The 6134-nt window shown below is 38.0% G+C and overlaps 1 long non-coding RNA gene across 1 annotated transcript; it reads left to right on the top strand.

Annotated features, from left to right (window-relative positions):
• The first annotated feature begins 676 nt into the window (after positions 1-676).
• Positions 677-5656, top strand: LOC128492586 (uncharacterized). Its single transcript, XR_008354110.1, has 4 exons — positions 677-746; positions 1097-1144; positions 4631-4675; positions 5608-5656. It is a non-coding gene; the product is annotated as an uncharacterized LOC128492586 (long non-coding RNA).
• The last annotated feature ends 478 nt before the right edge of the window (positions 5657-6134 follow it).

The raw sequence follows: 6134 nt of genomic DNA, 5'->3' as shown, positions 1-6134 counted from the left end.
AAACCATATACACATGTGATATGTTATGATGAATATCCTTTCTGCTGATCAAGAGATGATAGTGTGAGCAGCAAACTGTAGTACGCTGTATACATAAATGTGAACGGGTGGGAGAGGAAAAGTTTGCAGGGAAGTTGTCGTATCCCTCCTCTTTACATAAGAATGGATCAGAAGGAAAAACAGTGCAACAAAAGGCACAGAAAATATTTGTTGCAGTTCTCATTGCTAGTCATTATGGTGGGCCATTTGCACAGATGTTGCTTGGTTTAACACTAAACCTAGTCACTACGGCAGTAACGTATTCTGGCCTAGGCCAACTAGACCCCTGGTGCAAAATTGAAGGACAGAATGCCCTCTTGGGTAATCTGGCTCCCCAGTGTAAGGCTGCTCAATGGGGCAGTTACAAGGAAGACCCATGGTCTCGCAAACCAGCCCTTTCACAGGATGGCAGCCCTGAAGGGGGCAGCCGGGGGCACTGCCACAAGTAAAATACACTACTGTAGTATGTACGTTTGTCTTAGTTAAAGAGCACCTTTGGATTTAGTGAATAGACTCCATAGTCTGTTATATATATATACGCCAAATATGGGAATTACATTTTGATTTGTATAATTATTTGTTCAGCAATACTTCATCTGGATCGTTATGTAATTTGAATTCCATTTAACTAAATCTAGGAGTCACTTACTGAACATCTTGGGGAAGTTCTAGAACATCTTATTGATGACATATTAAAACCACTTTTGGTAAGTTGATTTCCTATTTTTTCATAAAAATAAAATATTTGTAGCATAAACACTTATTATATACTGAATATGCAGCATATTGTGTGATTTTAAAGAAAGGCATCACACACATTTTAGATCTACATACTACACATATTAGTAAGAAAAAATGTATTAAAACTGCAAATTAAAAGCAATCCTTAAAGATTATGTACAGCAGAGGCTTTTGGTTTTTTTTTGCCACAGGTATGTTTTTATGAAATAGGTTTCTTAATCAAATGTTTCACTGATTACAAACTGAAAAAAATGTGTCAAAATTATCAAAATTAAGTTTGTCTAATGCCAATAAACATCTGTTCATTTCTCCATAGGCAGATTTAGGAGTTACAGAAAAACTTTTTCAAGCTGTATGCGCTTTGGTACGTAATTGTTTATTTTGCTGTGAAATATATAAATATATAACATTAATATAAAAAAAAACAAGAACTTGTTTAAAATACTTAAAGTAGGTACATCTGTCATTTGGTCTTGAGTCTCATATTTGATTTATGTTGTTTTTCTCTGGGATTTATTATTTATTTAATATGTGAATAAATGCATTTTGTTTAGTTTATGCACATGGGCTTTTCAATATTTTTACTTATTACACTAGCACAGGACTCGACAAATCCCAGGCGCCAGGTCGCCATGGCGATAGAGAATTTTGTCCTGGTGCCTAGGTGTTTGTCAGCCTGTTACATTCACAAACAATTGCTGCAGGAGTCTGGGCAGACAGCACAGCCACTCCGAGCCCGCCCCCAAGCCTGTGATCACTCCCACGGAGTGATCCTGTAAGCTGAAAACGCGGTTGCAGGAAAACCAGCAATCGCGTTTTCAGCTGCCACAGGCAGCTTCAGGGAAGGGGGTGATGTGTTGATTGGGTGTGGGGACCTGACACAACATCCCCCTGCTGCCTGATCGCTCCATGAGAGCGACAGTGCAGCGTTAACCCCTTCGATGCCGCAATTGCGTCATTTAGGGGTTAATTACCGTTTTGTACGGGGCTCTGCTGCTGTACGGGGCAACAGCAAAAACGAGCCCCCACAAGCCCTTTGATGACTCCTGTAGGCATGGAAGCCTACAGCAGTCATCAAAGAGACTCCCCCTGCAATGGCTGGTCTATAGACCAGCAATTGCGTCCCAGCTTCCAGAGGCAGCTTCAGGGACAGGGGAGAGGGTTCGTAGGTCTCCACATGAGTGTGGAGACCAGCCCCAACACCCCCCTGCTGCCTGATCGCTCCCTGAGAGTGCAGCGTTAACCCCTTCAATGCCACAATTGTGTATGACACATTCGTGGCATTGCCGGGTTAACATTTGTCCCCACAAGCTTGTGGGGACTAAATATCATGCAATGCTGTGCTCCAAAGGAACATCAGCATTGAAAGAGTAAAAACAACCCCAAAAAATAATAATATTTTTTCTTTAACCCCTTAACGACAATCCACGTACATGTACGGGGTTGCCGTGCAACGGGTTAACGACAATGCCCGTACATGTACGGGCTGCCCTTAAATAGCTGCATCGCCGCGATCGCTGCGTTTTCGCCGCGATCGGCGGCTTTGCAGCATCCATGGAAGCCTCCCAAGTGAGGCTGACCGTGGATCCGGGGAGGGCAGCCCTTGGCAGCCCTCCCCGGAAGAAAAATGGCCGCCGCCGCACCGATCATGAAAGATCGCGGCGGCACCCGGCTAAAACAGCTTAGGAAGCGATCTGAATCGCTTCCTAAGCATAAATGGTGTTACTGACATGCCTCGATATCGAGGCATGTCAGTAACACTACCCCCCTACCCCGATCACCTTGTGATTGCTCCGAAGAGCAACCACAAGTGCCATCCTGTAAATGACGTTGCCGTCATTCACAGGATGGCATCAACAATAGAAATGAGTTCATAGAGGGTCTATCCAGACCCTCCAGACTCCTGCAGGTTGAATGCAGGTACTGCATCCAACCATGCAAGGTCAATGGAGCCCAGCTCACTAATGAGTGATTAGTAAAAAAAAAAAAAAAAAAAAAAAAAAATAAAAAAAAAAAAAAATAAAAAAAATGTTTAAAAAAAATAAAAATAATATGGCAACATATAAAAATCCCCACTGTCACCAAAAAAAAAAAAACTAATAAGCAAGTCCTAAAATTCTTTATCTTTACAAAAATTCCAGCATGGAAAGAGTTAAAATATTGGCATTACAGATGCCCATAGGGTGTCTCGTATTAAAAAATGCATGAGTGGATGGGATAAATTGAATTGGCCGGGTTCAAAGGTGTCCCAAATATGGGACATGGGGGCAGTAGGATCAGATGTCTAAATGGCCAAAAAATACACACCTCACAAAGGCGGCCTTTTACCTCCCAAATAACCCAACAAACCCATGCATGTGGGGTATCACTGCGCTCAGGAGATGTTACTGAACACATATTGGGGTGTTGTTTGACAGGGACATATACCAGGAGCGATAAATTTATACCTGAAGTACAACGTGTGTGAAAAAAATACAAAAAAATTTACTACCATAAAGTTTCACAAAGGCTGGTGGTAAAATTAGTGCATGGAAAGGGTTAAATTACCAGCATGTGAAATACCTTGGGGTGTCTAGTTTTTAAAAATATATGATTTGATGGGGTAAATTGCATTGGCCGGCTTCAAAGATACCCGAAATGGCACATGGGGGGAAGAATTACCAGATTTGGAAAAAAAGGTTTTGAAATAGCAAAACGCTACCTGTACTTATTGCCCCATAACGTGCAGAAAAAAGCAAAAAAACATAAAAACATTGTGTATTTCTAAACTCAGGACAAATAGTAGAATCTATTTAGCAGGTTTTTTCATTCGTTTTTGCAGATGAGTAAAAGTTTTTTGTTTAAAAGTGAGAAAAAGTAATTTTTTAACAAAAAATCCCCATATTTTATCATTTTTTTTTATAGTAAATTAGATGATATGATAAAATTAATGGTATCTAAAGAAAGCCCTGTTTGTCCTGAAAAAAACAATATATAATATGTGTGGGAGCACGAAATGAGAAAGAAGAAAATCACAGCTAAACAGGAACACCGAAAAATGTTAAAATAGCCATTGTCCCAAAATATACTACGAGTAATAACCCCTATTGTCCTTAAGGGGTTAAAAAACAGCACTGACCTGAAAGTCCAGGGTGCTTCCAGGTCAAATGCTGTGATTTTAGTAAGTGGGCTGATGATCAGATCACTCCTCACCAACTGTTAGTTTAAAAAAAAAATCCTGGCTCCTAACTTTTTTAGCTGGCGCCTAGATTCACAACAAATTTGTCAAGCCCTGCACTAGCAAATGAATGAAACTGCTACTTCATTAGGATTTTAGCTATGCGTAAACATAATTTATTTTATTAATATTTTCAATGATTGGCAGAAGATAAAGTAATTGGCCTTCACATACACAATAATAATTTTAGAATGTAGTTTGTAAATTCTTTGGAAATAATCAAGACTCAAGAGACTTGGTCAGTTTCTTGAGTCAAATCAGTAGATTCCCTTCATTAACACATTCATAATTAAAATGATATGCTATATTCCTTATTTATTATTTCAGAAACCTTATATTGTGTCAGTCTTGATTGTAAATTGCTCATTTTGTGTTTTTTTTTCATTGGTTTACATGTTTATATAATATTACATTTCATTTTCTGAACTACCACATTACTCAAACATCAACTAATTCCTCTCAGTTATTCCTTTGCATGAAATTGTATTTCTTGTATATCTAATGTTAAGTAAAAGAGTAGAAAAAAGTGGAAATGTGCTGAATAGTAGGGCACATAATGAAATGTCAATATATAAAGGTTATATACATGGTGTAAAAAAAATAATAACGTAGTACAACATATTTTTATTACAGTTGGGTGATCTACTTGCCTCAGAATGCGTGGAGAAACTTTTGGCCGTATGTATATCTTGTTTATATATCTTTTTCTGTCACAAAATAACCAACAATTTGTACACCATAATTTCTGTTTGCAAAGTTTGTCAGTTTTTCATATTTACATTTTTTTTTTTGAAAATGCCACAACGAGTCTCAGCCCCAGAACGTAAGCCCAGGGAGGATGATTATCATGAAGCTTTTCTATTTCTAACCTCCCTCTATTGATCTTTAAGCTCACCCTCCATATTGAAAAGGAAGTTAAGACTTTGTTGTTCCAACATATCCTATAGCATCTGGGCAGAGAGAAACATTTGTGGCACCTGAGCCCCCAAGAGTGCAGGTCACCATGGACTTTGTTTTTCTTGCCTGTCTTTATGGTTGGGAAATTACAGGACTAGAGCTTAGTGCACTGTGGTTCATCAATTTAATCTAAACATGCATCATTTGCCTCAGTAAAAACCATGTAGTAGATGAGCTACATTATTCTTATAATTCTTCAGAGAGCATTGTACAAGTGCTTGTAGATAATTTTCATCTTTATTCTTACAATACTTGCAACATAAAACTAAGAGCTAGAAGAATTCCACTAGAATATATTTTTATCTACACATGGTTAACACATTTTCCATGTGAAATGCGATGCCCCCAAAAGTGACGCCATTATAAATAAACTGTTATAAATAAAACCAGATGTCTAGGAAACGTGACTTTTGAAGTCTGGGTTACATTATTAGTGTGTCTGTTATTGCAACATAAACTTATGTTGTGTGCCTAAATGTTTATGTAGTGTATAAATCATAAAAACACCCAAACAGTGTCTAAACTATGTCATACTTTAAGAAGAGATGGTTATGCATTGCTTTCCATTTATTTTATATTTTTTTTCCTACAAATTTGTTAATATTTATTTCTATTCTATATGTTGAAAAGTATGCATTCTTTTTACATTGCAGCAAAATGTTCCAAACCTTGTAGATGAACTTCAAGCTATTGCATGTAAAGTAAGTATATATGTCAGTTGACATAAACCAAGGCCCGGGAAAACCAAGTATAACAATGCCTCAGGATCCATTTTCCAGGGTCACATCAGAGTGAGGCATTCAACGTTACGTGGCCAGATCTAAAGATACAGCCACTTCAGGATAGTTTGGGGATGCGGTGAGATAGCACTTAGCTTATCAGTCCATAATATAAATGGGATTTATATTTTCATGGTTTCTTTACGCACAGAACAGCGTGAAAGAAGCAACCAGCGACCAATTGAATTATAATTTTGTTATTGAAAGGGTAGTGGTGGTGCAGGGTCTGGATAAAGATGACCTAACAATGACAACGCCAACACATTTAATTAAGCACCATTAGCATCCCGATTATCACTACCTACGCTATTATTTATTATATAAAAATATATTCATTAAAGCTTGTATAGATGTTACCGTGAAAGACCAAAATTGGTGAATGTCGACTTTCACCGGTGAAT

Source organism: Spea bombifrons, chromosome 4 (assembly GCF_027358695.1).
Source record: "Spea bombifrons isolate aSpeBom1 chromosome 4, aSpeBom1.2.pri, whole genome shotgun sequence".
NCBI lineage: Eukaryota > Metazoa > Chordata > Amphibia > Anura > Pelobatidae > Spea > Spea bombifrons.
The sequence above is the reverse complement of the archived record's forward strand: the minus strand, read 5'-3'. Positions and strand labels throughout refer to the sequence as shown.